Here is a 21,117-nt window from a genome sequence, read left to right as displayed (position 1 = left end):
TTGGGCACGGTGAGTCGGTACCGAGCGGGGGGGGGAGGAGGAGGGGGAAGGATCCTGTGTGTGTCTCTCTCCCTCTCAGAACAAAATGCCGACCGGAAGTGCAGCTGCAGGAATGACTCCCTCCACCGGCGCCAAACACCAACAGCCTCCCCCTTCCCTCTGCTGCTGCTGCCTCCTTCTCGTTCACTCAGCCAGCCAGCCCTGTTTCCGCCACCGCCACTGCGTTCCTCCCCTCCCTGCAACACACAGCAGCTGGAGCTTCTCCGTCTGCCTCGTCTCGCCTCTCGGCTGCCACAGCTGATGTCCCTCTCCGTCTCTATCTCTCCTTTTCTCCACCCTTCCTCTGCCTCCGAGTTTCTCTTTCTTTTCCCTTTATCATCTAGATGAATCCGACTGGAGTTTGCACTTAGGCCTGCGCTAAGCAGAAGGGAACCTGCGATCTGTGAAGAGGGCACCATTTGAAAGAAGATTTTCTTTTAATGTTGATGAGAAGGAAGACTTTAAATGACTGCAAAATCCTTCCTCGCATGAGATACTTGAAAAGGTGCATTAAAATGAATCCCAAAAGAAGGCAATCTTCCCGTCCCGAATGACTTAGCAGACCTTGGAAACTTGCTGGATCTTATTTTATTGTTGTTCTTGTCCGTGTGTGTTAAGATGCTGTTGTAGCCGGATTTGAAACATCAGATGCTGAGAATGTTGCTGTGTATGGATGAGGATGGTAACCGAATAATTGATTTTTAAAATCAGCCTTCTTGAGCAAGTGCAGAGGAGGGGAGAGACTGCTGTTGAAGTGAAGGCTCCTTGGCTGGAAATTGAAATGTTTGTTGCCAGATTTTCCTAGAAAAGACTTTACTAGGCTAATTATGTGTTGTGAAGGAATCTTTGGCGAAGGCAACAGCCCTAGTCAGAAGGCTTTTCTGTTCGGGCATTGTGTGTGATCATACCATAGGATAGTACGAAGTGTGTGTCGTTCATTTATGCTGGGTTAACCGCCTCCTTTTTGCTCACTATTGAGATTCCGATCCTGCAGTCCTTATTCAGACAAGACTCCAGCTGATGTCAATAGGTGTCTTGTTTGAGTAAGGATTGCAGGATTGGACCATACAATTGGACAGTAAGTACCTGTAAATGTCGTGGAATGCATCCATTCGGCTATGGATAGAGGTAGTTTACACATGGGAGAAATGCCTTCCAGATCATGACATTGCTCTTGCATGCAATGCAACTGGATCCTCTCTGACCTCTATGTGATGATTGCTTGAATAATACCAGGTATGTCTCCACCACCGTTTCAAAAACGTGGCTGTCCCTCTCAAATTGAAAACAAGTTCATAGTGTCAGAGTGGAATATAATGTTTTTAAAAACTACATATTTTTGGGTGAAGGCAGTAGGAGGGATATCTTACTTTAGTGCTGTATTGATGATACTAATTTCATATGGATAAACGTGTATAAGTTTAAAGGACAGACAACTTAAACCCCACTTTTGTCTGAAATTTGTTATCTACACTTGTTCCACATAACCATTTAGGCCCTGATCCTGCAAATGCTTATGCATCACGTAATTAGGGTGACCAGATGTCCCGATTTTATAGGGACAGCCCCGATATTTGGAGCTTTTTCTTATATAGTCACCTATTACCCCCACTTGGGAAAACTCATTTTATTACATTAGATCTGCATCAGAAAAGTAATTAAAGGATTGGAAGCAACGGTTGTTTTGGATACTATTGTTATAACATGATAGATTCAGAATTACTGTAAAATTAAGCTCAAGTAAAAACTAAATATATTTTACTTATCTAGAAGCAATTGGATATAAAGGTTATTACAGTAAAAAAAGTAAGGTCTTGATCCTGCAATCAGATCCATACAAGTAGATCTCTGTAGTCCATTGTCTTTATTGGACTCCATGTTCAACTATAAGTATCGGGTCATATATGTCTACAGAACAATTTATTATACATAGATTCATCATGTTATATGATTGATGTCCAGGAGGAAGAAAGATTATGGTGTCATGAAAGTTATAAAAACAAAATGTTACAACAAAAGTGAATTGCAGGTGATAAGTCTGCAAAAGTTTTACGCCTCATCCTGCTTCCTTTGAAGTCAGTGGAAGGCGGTTAAGTCTACATCTTTTCCTCTAAATGACAAATGTGTGGCTATTATCACTGTAAATCTAAGATCATCATCACTCTAAATGGGCACACTTCTTTAATTTTCTGATTACCTGTTAGAATGAATAAAATAACTATGCACTGTAATTTTTCCATTTGTTTTTACAGGATCTGGTGTAACAATATCCATTCAAGTTTTCCCTCATTTTAAGTTCTGTATGGTGTACTCTAGTAATGGATAGAGCACTGGAGTGGGACTCAGGAGACCTGGATTCTATTCCTGGCTCTACCACTGGCCTGTTGGGTGACCTTGGGTAACTCACTTCATCTCAGCTTCCCCATCTGTAAAAGGAGGATAATGATACTTACCTCCTTTGTAAAACACTTTGAGATCTCTAAATAAAAAGTGATATACAAGAGGTTTTTATTATTACCATTATGTCTGTTTAATGATTAGTCAATTCATATGTAATATGTACTGATTTCTGCACAGAATTTTTTGGAACGTCTTTGATATATCTGCATAAATAAAAAGCCCTCACAAGACAGTTTATATTTTAAATAAATAAATAAAACTTGCTGGCAATTTAAAAAACTGTTGTGCACAATTTTGGGAATTCATTGCATATATGTTCTATGGGTAGAATGCAGTGTAGCTCAACTAGCATTCTAAATTTATCAAGTTATTGAGGATTTTGGTATTAAGTCTGAGTTACAGTAGTGAATAGGAGTAAGGCAATGATGAATGCTATTTGCCAAGAATGTAAATATAAAGTAATGCTTATTGCATTGACTCTTATCCACAGGCACAAATAATTGCACCATATAATTAATTCACTGGGGAATATTCATCTTGAGAAGTAAATAACCTTAAGGTCAGGTGAAACTTTCAGTGATACAGATTAAAAAAAAACCAACCCAGCCAAAGTAGCCTGTAGCGTAGGGAATAAGATATGTGTACAGATAACTATGTTATGATTTTCAGGTTTACAATCTGGCAGTGACCATTTATTTTCTCCAATATAGGAACTGAGTGTAAAATTCTATCCCATTGCAAGTTTCCTTATACTAGTTCCTTAGTATAATCAAGCAACAGGAAATTCGGATAACATAGCACGAAATGATTCGTTTTCTTTTTCTTGTAAAGTAACTACAAAACCATTTTTTCCCCCAGTCCAGAAGCTCTAAGACTCATTTTAGTAACTTGCATTAATACAACTGTATTAAGAATTTTTCTTTTTGTGTGAAATGTTCAAGCCATGTATAATTCAAGAGAGCAAATTGTGCCCTCCTGTAGGGGAAAAACATAGAAAGCTACAAAACTCCCAGAGTTTCAGTTTAGAGTTATTTCCAAATAATCCTATTAGGAGTGGATTCTAACCTTTAGATATCTAGATGTCACAAGATCAGTATTTATACAAATGTTCTTTGGGAGTATCCACAAAGGGCTCCCTGTGACTAATACTCCAGCCAAGCAGCCGTCTGCCTTCTGCAGCAAATGCAATTTCTGAGTGAGCTTCAAGGATAGCCCATGTAGAGCACATAGCAGTAATCCAATATCAACTTCTTAACGGAATGGCCAGTGGTAAGGAGATCCACATGAGAGAGAACTGATCAGTCACCTTACAAGATACAGATGCGAAAAGAGTTTTGTCACTGAAAGAACTTTGAAATCCAGAAAAAGAATATGAGGATCCAAAAGCATGCTGTGATGGGGTGTACAAGGCCCTTCATAGCCCCTTCCTGGAGGTCTTGTGTTCCTACTACACCTCACCCCAGGAAAGGAGTAGTGAAGCTGGGTCCTTCAGTTGTGCCTAGAGAGGCTGCATGAAAGCAGTAAACCAGAGTCCATCAGGCTCAGATAAAATGGGACCAAAGGGTAAGGAAGAGTGCTCCTCTCTGGCCAAAGGAACTTGAGCGACAACCAGAGTTCAGAGAGCGAGGACCTGAGAACTTTAACCATGAGGTAAGAGGTGAAGATAAAAGGGCCAGGTGGAAAGAGGCCCAGGTAAATAGCAGTAACAAATTTAAGTGGCTGCTGTTTATAGGGCTTCGGGATTAGAACCCAAAGTAGTGGGCAGGCCCAGGTTCTCCCACCAACCATTGGTGAAGTGCTATAAATCCCTAAAAAGGGGCAAGGCTTGTTTGGAAGCCCAATGAAGGACTGAATTTTAAGGGCACTGTCCCCAACATACCTTCCAGATACTTCCTCTCCACTTACTAACCTCTGTCTTTTCTGGACTGAATTTCAGATGGATATTTTCCATCAAAGATATTGTATTGACTAGACACTGGAAAAGCAAACTCACTGTCTAGGGTTTATGATTAAAGAAACATAGAATTCCATGATAGTTACATATCCATACAGGGAAAGCAAATTTCAAATCCTGTGGAGCCCCACATGAGAGCTATGAGGATTAATAAGTAAATTCCTAACACATTCTCTGAGATCTTTCTGAGAAGCACTAAAGTAATTCTGTCTTTTCTGTCAGGATGTGCAAGTGAATCAGTACACCTTCATGATCAAGGGAATCAAAGGTTGTTAAAGTCAGCATAAACATTTGACCTCTATCCCTTGCAAGAAGATGATGGGCTAGATTCACAAAAAAAAGGCAAAAAACCTAAAGACAGAAGAATATCTTAATTAGGGATGCATCATATGTAAAAGTCCATTTTCCATTTAGTGGTTTATTTGTTTTCCAACTTCTAAAGTTTCTTCATTTGTTTTTACTCTCCCATATTTTAAAATTGTCTAAATGATTTTCGCCTCAGATTTTCCAAAAATAATTTACCTTTGGACAGAGACAAAGCCTAGAAAGATTCAGCTCAAAACATGTGTCTGTTGGAGGCTAATAGGGGAAGATTGTGTATTGTTTTTAAATCATATGTGAGTGAAAATAGGAAGTTATATTGGAAATTGTTTTGAAATCTTAAGTATGATAAACATGGTCAGTGACAGTTGCAATGTTAATTTTAAGAATTTAATTTTAATGGAGTTTATCTTTGTATATTTTTTAGGAGTGTATTAATCTACAAACTCATGTTTGTTACTGTTTCAGTTATATTACAGTAATGCTTAGGAGCCCTAACCAGGATTGCATCCATTCTGTTAGCCAGTGTACAAACATAAGAAGACACAGTCCCTGGCCTGAGGAGACTCCAGTATGTATATATGTATATTTGCCTGTACATTACCTGCACAAACATAATCAAAATAATTGGTTACATATGATATATTACTGTAATTTTAGGGGAAATAATTTTCTTAAATAGCACCATGGTATGACCCATAACTCCTAATCATCTATGAGGGGTTTAAGTGATTGAATTGATCAAATAAAGATATGTACTCTGTGGTTCCTGAGATACTTTATCCTGACAATCATCCATTCTGTATTATATCCCATATAACAGCCATTCATAGATTTCTTCAAGTTTCTCAGTGTTTTTCTGTACTTTCATTCACATTCCCCTTCATTTCCAGAGTTATATCTCACCATCTTGTGCTTTGCTCCAGGCTCAAGTTCCAGTTTCCATTAGTCTAGTTAATGCTGTCTCTCTTCTGTTCAAAGCCCTTATTTTTTTTTTTGCATTTCCTCAGGGATTATTCATCTTTTCTTTTTAGACTGTATTTTCCCAAGCATTTTTTGAGTGTTTCCTCCTCAGCTGCTCCCGAAGATAGACACAAAAAGTCCCTAGTTGCCCTCTTTTCCCTTTAACTGTCCCTTCTCACTGACAAAGATCCTTCAGAATCCAAAGTTCTACCAGTCTGTCTTCAAGGACCTGCCACGCTAAAGAGGTTTTCCTTAAAACCAACTATTTTACTATTCTTCTGGCCAATTTGGCAACAGAAAAGACTTGTTTATGGAGGGGGAGGATATGTTGTATCCCCTTAGTGGGGAGTGATGGGTATAAAACAGGCGTGGGCAAACTACGGCCCATGGGCCGGATCCAGCCCGTCAGCTGTTTTAATACGGCCCTTGAGCTCCCACTGGGGAGTGAGGTCTGGGGCTTGACCCGCTCCAGCTGGAGAGCAGGGTTGGGGGCCGCTCCACATACTCCCGGAAGCAGCGGCATGTCCCCCCTCCGGCTCCTACGTGTAGGGGCAGCCAGGGGGCTCCGCATGTTGCCCCTGCCCCAAGCGCTGCCCCCACAGCTCACATGGCCAAGAACCATGGCCAATGGGAGATGCAAGGGCGGCGCCTGCGGACAGGGCAGCGCACACCAGAGCCGCCTGGCCATACCTCTGCATAGAAGCCGAAGGGGGGAACATGCCGCTGCTTCTGGGAGCCGCTTGGAGCCTGCACCCCTGAGCTATGCCCCGGCACCCTTGCCCCAGCTCTGATCCCCTTCCTGCCCTCTGAACCCCTCAGTCCCAGCCTGGAGCACCCTCCTGCACCCCAAACCCCTCATTCCCAGCCCCTCCCTAGGGTCTGCACCCCCAGCCGGAGTCCTCACCCCCCCCATGCCCCAACCCCCTGCCCAAGGCCTGATCCCCCTCCCACCCTCCGAAACCCTCAGTCCCATCCCAGAGCACCCTCCTACACTCCAAACCCCTTCAGCCCCATCCCCGAGCCTGCATCCCCCTGCCCCAGCCTGGAGTCCCCTCCCATATCCTGAACTCCTTATTTCTGGCCCCACCCCCAGCCAGAGCCCGCACCTCTTCCTGCACCCCAACCCCAATTTTGTGAGCATTCATGGCCTGCCATACAATTTCTATACCCAGATGTGGCCCTCGGGCCAAAAAGTTTGCCCACCCCAGTATAAAAGATAGTGCTTGAATTGAATTTATGTGCCATGTCAATGATGGCAAAAACAATACAGTGAATGATATCTGTGTTTGAAAAACACTTTATAAAGTAAATCAGCTAAGGATCAGCTGGAGAGCACGTTTAGTCAAAACTTATATTTTATCATAGTTGCATCTGTTTTCTTTACAAAAAAGCAGTCATATGAAATTATGATACGTGAGCTGGTTCAGGGAAAAATGTTAAACATCTATAGACTGTATTGCAGTTGAAAATATTTTAACACAATCATTCCTTTACCAGAATTTTTTCTCACCTATCTTCAAAAGATTGTATTTAGGTTGCAAGTTCTGTGTGGCAACTTTGTTTTTAGCTTGTCTGTAAAAGTATTTAACACACTATTAGTACTATAATAGCTTAAAATAGACGACTAGAAAATTCTCAGAGCTACTGCAGTTAACTTTTGGACTAAGGAACATCACAACTAGAGCTGTGTAGATGCACGTGATGCAAATGAAAATACTCAGTGTTTGTGCCTTTGAATTTATTTAGCATTCTACAAGTGTTTTCTTCAAAGTCTGTCACATACATGACTTAAACAAAATATTTGTTTATGACTTTTTTTCACTATCTGGATCTCAACGACCATTTAAGGGCAGCTTTTCATAGTACATTTGAGTTTTGAACTGGAATAGCTTGGTTTCATCACATAGTTAGCATGGTATTTCTAAGGCAGTGGTTCTCAACCAGGGGTATGTGCACCCCTAGGGTGTGTGTAGAGGTCTTTCAGGGAGTACATCAACTCATCAAGCTTTTTGCCTAGTTTTACAACAAGCTACATAAAAAGCACCAACAAAATCAGTAAAAACTAAAATACCATACTGTCATGAACATACAGCTAAGGGTAACATAAAATCCCTCCTTTACCTGTAAAGGGTTAAGAAGCTCAAATAACCTGGTTGACACCTGACCAAAAGGACCAATAAGGGGAGAAGATACTTTCAAATCTGTGGGGGAAGGTTTTTGTTTTGTGCTCTCTTTGTTGTTCTCTCCGGGACAGAGAGTGACCAGGGCAGAAAAAATACATCTCCTAAAGCCATATTTGAAATAAGCATCTAAGATTACAAATTGTAAATAATAGCAAGGAAATGCATTAGGTTATCTTTTGTTTTAGCTTGTGAATTTTCCCTATGCTAAGAGGGAGGTTTATTCCTGTTTTTTGTAACTTTGAAGTTTTGCCTAGAGGGGAATCCTCTGTGTTTTAAATCTTATTACCCTGTAAAATTACCTTCCATCCTGATTTTACAGAAGTGCTTCTTTTACTTTTTTTTTATAATAAAGTTCTGCTTTTAAGAACCTGATTAGTTTTTAGTGTCCTAAAAAATCCAAGGGTCTGGTCTGTGCTTATTTACCTTACTTACCTATTTGGTTGGTATATTATTCTAAAGCCACCCCAGGAAAATGGGCGAAAAGGCTTGGGAGGATATTTTTGGGAAACAGGAACTCGAAGTGGTCCTTTTCCTGAATCTTTGTCTAACTCACTTGGCGGTGGCAGTATACCATCCAAAGACCAGGAAGAATTTGTGCCTTGGGGAAGTTTTTAACCTAAGCTGGTAGAAATAAGCTTAGGGAGTCTTTCATGCGGGTCCCCACATCTGTACCCTAGAGTTCAGAGTAGGGAGGGAACTCTGACACATACAATTACTTGTTTTACACTGTTCTAAACTATATACTGAAATGTAAGTACAACATTTATAAAATTGATTTATTTTATAATTATATGGTAAAATAGGAAAGTAAGTAATTTTTAAGTAATAGTGTGCTGTGACACTTTTATATTTTTATGTCTGATTTTGTAAGCAAGTAGTTTTTAAATGAGGTAAAACTTGGGGTACAGAAGACAAATCACACTCCTGAAAGGGTTACAGTAGTCTGGAAAGGTTGAGAGCCACTGTCTTAAGGTTCCTTGTTTCACTAAACCCTACTCCTCATTCTCAGCAGTACCACAGCAGCATAATTTTTGCTTATGTCCATGTGAAAGACAGGAGGAGTATGGGGGGGCTCCAAAAGATTGTTGGAAGGGGCATGCACCTGATTGCCAAAGATATTAAATGGCAGAGCAGGCCACAAATCCTCCTCAAGAACAAGTGAACACCAAGTAAAGAAGGGAGATGATTATTGGGAGGTTATTGGTGATAGTGAGGGTCTGTCATAAGACTTGATGAAGATGGGAGGAGGATTGTATGGAGACAAGGGTTGTAGGGCCCACACGCAGTGATAGGAGTCTGTAGGTTTGGATGCTTATGTAAATTGAAGTCCGAACTTTTAGATGTTCCTCTATCACATATATATTTCCATTTTTGAGGCTGGCTTACTGTGTGCTTTCATATCTCATGTTGCTATATTAAAGGTGGAGTTTGCATGTTTTTATTTTATTATGTTGCCTTTGTAATCCTAGGAATCTGGCCAGGCTTATTTAAAGGAGAAAAGGAAATTATTTCAGTTTGGCAGACATGTTTTTTTATCCACTAAACAGGACAGCAATAATGGAAGCTTCCTTCAATGCTGAATATTTTTCTTACCGTCTCTCTCACCTTTGTCCTCTTCCAAAAAATAATTTCAGAGATATCTATCAGACTTTCTTGAGAAGGTTGCTCTTCATAAGATTTGATATAATTTCTCTAGCACCCCAAAATTTCACAAAAAAACCTCTATATATGGGGGTTGCCAAAATGCCTGAAATGAAATAGAGAAATCTTCATTAGCAATTTCCAGAAAGAAACAATTCTTCACTTCAGTATATCTGTAATAATAAATAGATATACACCTCTACCCCGATATAACGCTGTCCTCGGGAGCCAAAAAATCTTACCACCTTATAGTGAAACCGCGTTATATCGAACTCGCTTTGATCCGCCAGAGCGTGCAGCCCCGCCCCCCTCCCCCGGAGTGCTGCTTTACCACATTATATCCAAATTCATGTTATATTGGGTCGCGTTATATCGGGGTAGAGGTGTATATATAACTGTCCTGGTAGTTGTGATATTGTAGTTAACTTTCAGGTTTAGAAATATCTTTCCTGTTTCAAGTATAATTAAGGTTAGTTAGCAAATGCCTAATATACTATGAGAAGTTTATGTGTAGTTTTTTTCTCTCTGTCTACTTTTAAAAAAAAGTTAACAGGGAAAAAAGAAATACAGTATCTTTTTTCTTCACAAATCATAAAACAAAACAAAAAGACAAAAGTTTTAGCAACAGTATATATGCTAAGCAACAAGTTACAGTATTAATAATATAACAGATGTGTGTCTGCATACATGCTTCTCTCTGATTGCAAAATCATACTGGAGTCTTTTTCTAAAGTACTATTTTTGTGCGTGTGTGAATATAGAGCTCATAAAAGGTCCTGAATTGATAATACTGGAGACTGAAGTCCTTATTTATCCATGAAATAGGGCAGCAATAACTCAAGCTTCCTTGCACTGCTCTGCTGTTATATCTCAGCCCTGAAGAGACCACCTCTAAAGGTTGAGAAGGTAGTTCAGTCTCTACTTCCATTCAGTACTTGGTCTCTCTGCATTTAATACTAGCCTCATAATTATTAATTTTATTAAACAGCAGGTATTTAGAAGAGATGCTGGCAGATAGAAGCAGTTTTATATTCTACATAGGTTTTATTTTCTTAGAAGATATAGCAGCAGAAAATTGGGACTACAAAGAGCTATCCCTCTCCATTTGTTTACCATTTACTTCCCCACACACTCTGTCTGTTCTCTTTGTTGTGATTTTGGTTTAACTTTAGATTTTAAAGCTCCACGGGGTAAGGACCTTGTCTTGTTCATAGTTGCCAATAAAACATCATACATATCTATTGTGCTATACATTTTTTCCCCTATGATAATATAACTCTGCTCTTGTTTACCATCGATAATATGGCTGCTGTTACACCAACAACTTCCCAAACATTTTGAATGGCTACAGTTACCCAAACACTCCAGATACAGATTGAAGGACATGACTTCTCACTTTCTTGGGACTCTTATTATTGCCTTGTAAATCAGAGAGACCATGCTATCTCACTTCATAATAGAAAACCAATTATGCTGAACTGTTAAAAATATCACAAAGAACATAACTGGAAGTTTAAAACACTTTGCTTTCTTAAAGTGCATTCAGATGCCTATAAGAAGTATTTAGGCATCTAAATCTGTATTTGGGCACCTAGTTTTGTAAACTAGCTTACTCAGGGTCTAAATTAGCCTAGCCCCAGTTCTCCAAAAAACTACTTTATTTATTTGAAACCTGGACATGTCCCTCAATATTATACACAGAAAGATCTTGATTAGCCAAAACCATTAAAACTCTGCTACCTAGAGATTTGAAATGGCCTAATGACATTTTACTTTAGCACATCAGGTGAAGTTATTATTTACACTTTAAAATGGTTCCCCCAGTAACTGAATCCTTGATTAAACAAAGTTTTGGGGTGTCCCCTGAGATGTCTAGATAATTGAGGTCCAAAGATATATTAAGACCTCTCAGTGCTACATTTATCTTAATTACTATCATGTTCTTCCCTTCTTTCTCCCCAGCCTCATTCAGGTAAATGAGGCCTGACTGTCACTGGAAGCCATTGCTGTGATTATTAAGTGAATTGTGATTGTGCTGAAAGGAAATACTTAAGCAGGTCAAAAGGACCTTGAAATACTTTGCAAGCCCAGAACTAACCAGGGTCAATGTTGTCTTGTGCCTAGAACCACTGCAGCCAGACTGACCCATCTGTTCCTTGGAGCTTGTCTATAAAAAGGGGAGAGAGACGTCCCTTAGAATTTTACCTCAGGTTTGCTTATTTTAATTTACAGAGTTATCTCTTATGGTTTATAACTATAAGTTCACTAAGTCGTTTGAAATTTTGTTTAAAAAATATTGTCAAATAACTAACTGATTGCAAAAAATCCCCCCACCCCCTTTCTCATATGGGTAATGGAATGTTCCGATTGCTTCCTCAGATGGTTCAACTTTTAACTCCTTTTCTGCCAAGTCAGAACTACATCTTTTAAGTGTTTATTAAATCACTATATACATTTTGTCTTTTTAAACACAAAAATACAACATACATTATTTAAAAAAACCTTCCAACATTTATAATGTGAACATATTAAAAGGAACAGGTTAAATTACAACCATCTTTAAAGATGAGAAATGGAATAATGCTAACTATACTTATCCATTGTGGGTTTTTTGTTTTCCATAAATTCTATTACCATATTTTAGTTTTTATTATTTGCATTACTGTACACCTAGTTATTTTTAAAGCACTGCAGATAATGATTTTTTTAAGTTTCACTTTAGATTTTGCAAACCTTAAACTGCATTATGATAGGTTTATTCTGTTCATAACAACCTCTATAAAAATTTTAAATTATCTGTAGTAAGTATGTTTTATTAAAATAGAATTTTGAATTATCACTCAGCTAAAACCCTGTTTTAATTCCCTCAACCTCTTCAACTACCAGCCCGTTTAATTTCTCTGTTCCTGTTCCACTTACTTCAGATGAACAGTTTTACTCCCATTCTTTCAAAATCCTATGTTCACTTCCTCTTTGTCCACTTCCAGTAGCCTGATATTGCTCTCAAAGACTCCACTGACCTGGCATAAGCTAAATCCAATTGCTTTTTTTCCTGTTCTTATCCCTCTTCAGTTTCTTGGCTGAACAGTGTAAACATTATAAACCACACTTTCCTTCCTCATATCATCTCCCCTCTTGAGTTAACACTGGTCTCCTTTGGGTCTTTTTCTACCTTACTGAATGCTCCTCTTGCTTATATTTCAATGTCTCTTTTACATCTCTAACATATCATAAGACACCATCCTTGTACCACTCCTCTTCTGTCTGTGCATCCTTTACTCCATACCAGTCTTATTTTTTTCCTCCTCCCATAGTAACCTGTAAGCAACCTTGGGATGATGTTCCAAGCTATATACCAAGAATCATCTAAGTTTGTTTTAGGGAAAAAAGAGAGGGATAAAGTTCAAGCCACAAGAAGAAATAAAATCAAAGAATTAATTATGCACATTAGGCACATTCTATCAATGATAAGCATTGTACTGGGAGAAACTGTACCCCTGGGAGTTCCAAGGCACGTGGCAATCTTTCCAAAAGCTTGGTATGATTATATGAAATGAATGTAAATTGTAGTTCTTAGTCTGTTAAGGACAAGTGTGCCACAGGTAAAGCTAGCTGGACAGAAGTTTTACAACTCACAAATCCTTATATCACATGTACTATAGTAAATAATGTTCCAAGACAATGTTCATTAATGTTTTATACATACTTGTTGCTTGAAAAATGTTAGCTATTAGCCAAGATGGACAGGGATGGAATCCCTAGCCTCTGTTTGCTAGAAGCTGGGAATGGGCAAAGGAACGGATCACTTGATGATTACCTGTTCTGTCCATTCCCTCTAGGGCACCTGGCATTGGCCACTGTCGGATGACAGGATACTGGGCTAGATGGACCTTTGGTCTGATCCAATATGGCCGTTCTTATGTTCTTATGCACATATGTTGTATATGACAGCAGTGGACTCAGTTTTCTTACTAGAAAGGGCTTCATTTACACAACATAAACTCTGCAGTTGCAACCACAGCCATCAAAAGTGAAAAGAGAAGGCAATCATTTTGAATAACAATTGCAGATTTTGTTCAGTTCATCCCACAAGAGAAATGTCTGCTGATTTACTTGGAGAACTTGTACAACAATGAAGTGTAAACAAGGCTACTGTATTCATTCTTTATCTAAACTCATAATTTCGCGACTGAAGAGAATCTGCTGAAAAGGTGATATTTTTAGGCTACATGAGCCTCCATAAGATACACCCAGAATGTACGTGGCTCACCATCAGAACGAAATCTAGAACAACTCACTGATATGATGGAAACTTAGCAGCTAAAACTCCCCAGCAAGGTCAGGTTTGAGAGAGAAAACAAATAAACAAATCACAAAATCCTTTAATGAAACGAGAGTGCTTGTAATGGAGTCTCTCTTACATCTGTCTTTTCCACCATTAACCAACAGTATGGACCCTCAGTTTCATTCTCTGTGGTCTTTCACAGGGTTACAGGCCACTGTTGTGCTTTTGACTCTGGTGAAAATCCAAAGTCTATCCTTTCTTCTTCTGAAATAAACAGCTGTACAACACAAAACCTTTGCTCCTTTCCTGAGCTGAGTCTTCAGCTTATTTGGGCTCTAATAGTCACCCCTCAGCAGGGGCATCCTGGTTTCTTTGTTGATGCAGTGGTTGTCTACACCATCTCTAGCTGTGTGTATTTTACCCTAGGCTCAAAGGTCCTCATGCGATTCCTTGGCCTCTAAAAAATTTCCTTTTCAGGGAATTCACAGCTAAGGTTACACTTAAAAGAAATCCAAACATATTAAGGTATAGCATTACACAAAGTACAAAACAACCTTAACTCCATCCTCTAATGATACCATGAGTGGAAAATATGAAAAAAGGAAGAGTGGGCTGGAGAAAGGCCCGGGAGTCAGAGAGGGAGATGCATATTGGGGCTTCTCCAGTAGCAAACAGAGATGCTGCAGTCTTGTGCACCTATAGGTTCAACAATCCTGGGCTCGTCTCCAACCTAAGTCTCCAAGCCTCCTAGGACTGTTGTGAAGCTTGAGGCAGTGGTGAACTTCAGAGTGGTGCAGATCTCTCTGCCTTGTTCCACAATAAGCTAAATACAGTTTTACTTTGCTGCTGTTGTCATTCTGCTGTATTACCAGGTCTGTGTACAGCTCAAATTCCTCCTTCCACCAGATCATCACTGGGCTAGGTTTGTGTCTGCAAAATCCAGGTCTCCAAGGGCTTCATTCTGAGTTCCATGGATCATGCTACCAGTTGTACTGCAGAAAACTCACAGCTCAGACACTATCACTATGTTTCATTCACAAAGCATGAAGCTGAATGCAGTGAAAGTTGAACAATTAGAACTTTATTAAACCTGTGCATTTCTCTGTTCATGTGGCTGAGTTACTTCCAGCCTAACTCCCTCTATTCTGTTTCCCTGGTGTCCCCTCAATGACAGTGTCCTTAGGTAACATGGGCCCTCTGACTCCAGCTCCACTGATCATGATACACTCTTCACTAGATGGAGATAGAGGAAAAGCTCAGGATCCCTTCTCCAAGAAGAAGTATGTCACCGCATGTGACCTTTAGGCTGCTAAATACCAGCAAAAAGCTACACCTTTTCATTGTTACATTGTCTTTAATGCTTACTGGGAAATTAAGAAAGGTTTTAAAAATTATTTGCTCGTCCCACCCCCGCCCCCATTTTGAAGAAGTACAACCTAGTATGAGACTAGAAAGGTGAATGATAACCCAATATCACTCTTAATAATGAAAACCATTACATGTTTGTGCTGATACCAGACTCAAATGTACAATCCCCAAACCTGAAGGACATTTTAGAGGGACGATATATTTTAAAAAATTGACACTCTGAAATGTGTCAGTCATAATTCCTGGTCCCAATCAAAAAGAATGACCAAATTCAGGACACAACAATTTATCAATCCATATAGCATGACTGACTGTGCAAAAGGCCTTGATTACCTCAGAAAAAACAGTGTCTGGAACTGCTTGTCACACAAGGCCTTAGATAAGTCTCAGCCTCGGAGGATTAGATTTTATTGGTAAATGTTGATTTGGGAACACACCCAGACTAAAAAAAAAAAAAGTTACATCGCTAATAGAAATTTACAGATAGGCAAAGTAAGAACAGTGTTGCTTGAGAACTTATTAGTGTATTATTTATAATATATACCTCTCTCATAGAACTGGAAGGGACCTTGAAAGGTCATTGAGTTCAGCCCGCTGCTTTCACTAGCAGGACTAAGTACTGATTTCTGCCCCAGATTCCTAAGTGGCCCCCTAAAGGGTTGAACTCACAACCCTGGGTTTAGCAGGCCAATATTCAAACCACTGAGCTATATTTAGTTTGTATAGTTTTATGTGATGTTGACAATTTGTGTTTTAATCCTTATAAAGCTTTAATTCTTTGAAACTCAGCGTCTACTGTAATTAAATTATTGTCTGACTCCCTCATTATCTGTTCCCCCATAATTTCCTGCAAACGTGAAACTTTAAATTGATAAAAAATTGAAAAAAGTATAAAATCCATAACTTTGCACAGCTGTGAAAATTTAAATAAATACAAATAGAAAAATGCTTAAAAATAAATGTTGATATCATCAATTGAAATTATAAAAAAATTAAAATCGCATTTTGCCAAACAGATATGACAAAGCAGCAACAGAAACTTCAGCTCTGAACATAGCTGAACAAAAGTCAGTTAGGTATTTGCAAGGAAAAAAAATACAGGGTATAAACAGTAGAAAAGTTGGTGTTACAAAAATGTAAAAATATATGGAAAGTACTAAAACAGGTTTGGAAATAGATACAGACACTCCTATATATGAAGTACTGTGAATAGTCTAGAACCAAGTGGGCTCATTGGCTTGGTAGCAATTTTAAGTGCAGATACATAAAAAATAAGATATTTAGAGTCACTCTGGGATATTTGCTTTCAAGGCCAATTCCTCTATCCTGATGAAAAGAGAAATCTAAATAAACACATAGGGTGAAATGCAGACCCTATCAAAGCCAATGGGCAATTTGCTATTGACCTAAATGGGGCCAGGATTTCATCCACAATATTTTCTAAAATAACTTGTCTATCAAACAGGGGCAACTCCAGGCACCAGCACACCAAGCGTGTGCCTGGGGCAGCAAGCCGTGGGAGGCGGCCTGCTGGTCGCTGTGTGGGTGGCAGTCAGGGAGCCTTCGGTGGCATGCCTGCAGGAGGTCCGCCAGTCCCGCGGCTTCAGCGGCAATTTGGCAGCGGGTACATCGAAGCCACGGGACCGGCGGACCTCCCGCAGGCATGCCGCTGAATCCACGTTACCAACGGACCTCCCGCAGGCGCACCGCCAAAAGCTGCCTGACTGCTGTGCTTGGGGTGGCAAAATATATAGAGCCACTCCTGCTATCAACAGAAATCACTTACAGGACTACACAGTCTAAAAAACTATAGCAACAGACAAGGTACTTTCTCAACTCAACAAGCTGTACACCTTTACAAATTAGTAGGTAATATAAAGCTAAAATAAAGCATAACATGTAAAATATACCCCAAAGTTAGAATTGTTGTAATATTGCCATCACTTTAAACCAATTAATTTGTTGATCAGAAACACTCTTGTTTAAACAGAAGAACACACTTCTGTACTGTCACAGTCTTCATGGGCTAGTTTTAAGGGTGAATTCAACACTTTAAAAATGTTTCATAACATAATTTGCAGAATTCTAAGCTCTATTAACTTTAAATCGTTGTTCCAAAATCAAGTATGCTGGCACAGAATTACTGTTGTTATAATTAATATGTTTATATTAACAATAATAGTTTGCACTTATATAGCATATTTTATCTGAGACTCCAAATGTGCTTTTAAAATGTGGATAAGCAGTAATATACACAGTTTTTACAGAAGGACACAGAGAGGTAAGTGAATTGCCCAAAGTCATAAAGAAAGTCATAGAGTTGAAACCAAGTCTCATAGCTCACTGCCCATACTAGAAATTGGATACCGAGCTTTGCAGTTTTATTTGTCAGTGTACAGATTTGTACCCTGGAATATTAGTAATTTTTAAGAGTACCTTGGTACAGTTGGTGGTGTAAGAAGTAGACAGGAAATGAGACAAGTGTAAGGGGAAGAAGAGATTTCCTCTTTCAGATGTTATATTATTGTTATGCTCAAATACCAACCCATTTCTTCTATTTTGCTCATCAGCTCATACCTTACATTTGATTTCACTGAGAGTTACCTTGGTTTGTTTCTTCACCTAAGCTTGCCTCCTGTCACATCTCTACTATTTGTAAATATGCTATTGCCCTCTCAGGCAATATTGATAACTACTGTGACGTTCCGCTGGTGTTATCTGGACCAGTGATCTGCTAGGTCACTCCAATCCTCGACTCTGGGAGCCAGCCTTACCCTGCGCCACTGTGAGAACCCCCACTCCCGGGCCGTTCATGCACAGCCTCTAGCATGTAAGCTGCTCCCAGCTACATGAGTGAGCACTTTTGGCCAGTCACTGCGTGGATTGTGCAATCGAATGACACTAGCCACTATCTCCGGGCTCAGACACAACCCTAGGAACCTCCGTCTTGCAATGTCCAGTTATGCCCGCTGGACGCCGCAAGCTTATATGAGTTAATCAATTTAACAAAGAAATTGATATGTACCAGGCTCGTTATCCCAAGGGGAGTCTCTGACATGCTTCAAACCAAACGCACTGCTTCAGGTAGAATAAACAAACAAATGTATTAACTACAAAAGATAGATTTTAAGTGATTATAAGTCAAAGCACAAGAAGTCAGATTTGGTCAAAAGAAATAAAAGCAAAAAGCATTCTAAGCTGATCTTAACACTTTCAATGCCCTTACAAACTTAGATGCTTCTCACCACAGGCTGGCTGGTTGCCCTTCAGCCAGGCTCTCCCCTTGGATCAGCATTTCAGTTGCTTGGTTTGGTGTCTGTAGATGGAGCTGGAGGAGAGAGGCGGAGCATGGCAAATGTCTCTCCCTTTTATCATGTTCTTTCTTCCCTCTTGGCTTTGCCCCCCCGTTCAGGGTCAGGTGACCATTACCTCATCGTAGTCCCAAACTGACCAAGGGAAGGGGGGTGACTCACTCGAGAATCCAACAGATCCTTTGTTGCTGCCTAGGCTAGTGTCCTTTGTTCCTGTAAGGCTGGGCTGGGTTTGTCCCATACATGCCCTGAAGAGGTGTGAACTGCCCCTCTGTTCCTGGAGAGTTTTGCCTGGGCTTGTTTTAAGCCAAGGACACATTTTAAACCTCATAACTATATACATGAAATTACAACCTATAACATTACTAAAACAACAATGCTCAGTGCATCATGAGCCTTCCGAAGACACCCGACATGACAAACTTTGCATTGGATACCACACAATCATATTATAAGGATGAACATGGGGGTGCAGGGTGTTCCCCCAAGATACAGAGTGTCACAACTACTATCTGCACTCTACAGATGTATATCTTCACTAGGAGAATGTGTGTTTTTCTGTGCCAGTGCAGCTCTAAGCAGGGCTAGATGGCATGGTGGCAAAAACACCTGCATGCTGCTTACACGGCAGCTTCCACCTTTAGTAGTACCACTGGAGCTGTATCAGTGCAAAAAATGTTTATAAATGCTCCTAGTGGGGCCTCTGCTAGAATCTCCATCCATGATTTCAGTCTCCTCTTACTTTGACTACTGCAAGTGGCATATCCATGTCCTATCTCTCCAGACTTCAGCAAACGCAGAATGCCTCTGTTCCCATTATAGTGATAAGTACTAAAAGCACATATATTCTAAACACATTCTCAAATGGCTCACTTAGCTCCCACATTTTTTTTCTGGTTCTAGTCCAGAATTGCCCTCTTCACTTTTAATATCTTCCCTGTACTTGGACTTAAGAGATTCAGGGAATGGATAGATATCCCAATTTTTGAACACAGGTATTTAATATTCCAGTGTTCTATCACTTAAATTAATGATATTTGGAGTTAAAATTTAGCTTCAGGTTTTCAAATTTGAAACAGGAAAAATATAGCAAATTTGCATTATGGACTATGATAGGCAGCAACAGCAGTATTACAAAAGTAGTCTAAATGGAGCAAAGGACTTGCTGTCTTTTTATTATGAATGTCAGACAGGATGATTCAAGCATTATATGCCCCACTGATCCCATAGACTTACCACCCTGGGAATATATATCAACACGAGAAGCGATTTCCTACTCATAATATTGCAGTCAGACATGGGTTGGTTCTTGGTTCTGTCTCTGTTTTTCTGACCTACTCCTACCTTTGTGGCAAAACAGCAAAGAAAAAATGGGAGTCTTTTGAATACTTTTTTAGTATGGAAATTTGCAGCAGTGAAATTAGAACAAACTACTTCCAGCCGCTCTCAAAATGAGGTCTGCAACACTATTCCCATTGAAAACTCTATCAACCACCTGTATCTGGACATAACTATATTTAATGTGTAATAGCTCCACCTCCTCATGCACAAGTATGATTGCTTTTACTGATCCACAAATAGTCTAGAACAGGATCAGTAGGCAAATATTAGGGGAAAGTTGCTTGTACCAGTGTATTGATTTCCTGTGAGCTGAAACACACACAATCTCAGGAAAACATTTTTTTGTTCCACAGATGTAACATGCAAATACCATAAAAGTGCTCTCTACTTTACATATGGAAGTTGAAAGACTCATGGGCTATATGAAAAAGTCCTCTTTCATATAATTTGCACATCAATTACATACATATAACATATGTATAGACACATGTATAAAACACATGGTCTTACCATAGTGGATACTATGTATTTTGGCTGATGAGATGGGGAAGGAAAGCTGATTTAGAGTTTTGGCTTGCAGTGAAGCATGTGATGAAGTTTCCATTTAGGCAGTACAGACTGTAGCAACCCACTGAGAACTTTAGAAAAAGACATACATGCACTGTGAACCAAACGCTGGTCAAATTGACCAGGCAAAGCTGCTAATCACTGCTATGATTAAGTATTATTGCTACTTATCCTCACAGCTAAAAATACTGACATTCTAAAAATCAGAGAAAGTTTATGCATTCCTACTTTTACTTGACATTCAAGTCCTGATTTCAAAGATGGGCAAGTTTACATTGTTCATGCCTAATTTGTGCTTGCAAATGCCATATATGCACATGCAAACTGACTGCACAATCAAATGTTCTATTATGCGTCTAGCTATACTATTTGCCTGAATACCTGATTTGAATGCACAGTCATATGGTATTTGCATGAATAGATTAAGCACATACAATTTGATACAATACCAATCTTTGAAAATCATGCCCTAGATGTTGATGATAATTTATTTATTACTAGAGTGCAATACCTTGTTAAGTACTAAACTCATAAACATCCTTTATTTCTACTTTGAGCCATACCACTGGTTTCATGATTCTTTTTTGCATTGAAAAAAGGGGAAAGGATTGGGCTACAAGCAAGGATTTCTGCAAAATGACTGTCTGTCACATAGGCCACATGCATATTGCTCAACTCTCCTCCATTAGAAAGAACATCACTCATTTCATATCCAACCATTGTTGTCTGGATTAAAGTATTTCT

At 39.4% G+C, this 21,117-nt stretch overlaps 1 long non-coding RNA gene across 1 annotated transcript; it reads left to right on the top strand.

The window, feature by feature from the left end:
• The first annotated feature begins 42 nt into the window (after positions 1-42).
• Positions 43-11,706, top strand: LOC117879526. The gene is made up of 3 exons (XR_004646296.1): positions 43-2,437; positions 5,183-5,285; positions 11,626-11,706. It is a non-coding gene; the product is annotated as an uncharacterized LOC117879526 (long non-coding RNA).
• Positions 11,707-21,117: the final 9,411 nt, after the last annotated feature.

This window comes from Trachemys scripta, chromosome 6 (genome assembly GCF_013100865.1).
Source record: "Trachemys scripta elegans isolate TJP31775 chromosome 6, CAS_Tse_1.0, whole genome shotgun sequence".
NCBI classification, from domain to species: Eukaryota; Metazoa; Chordata; order Testudines; family Emydidae; genus Trachemys; species Trachemys scripta.
The sequence above is the reverse complement of the archived record's forward strand: the minus strand, read 5'-3'. Positions and strand labels throughout refer to the sequence as shown.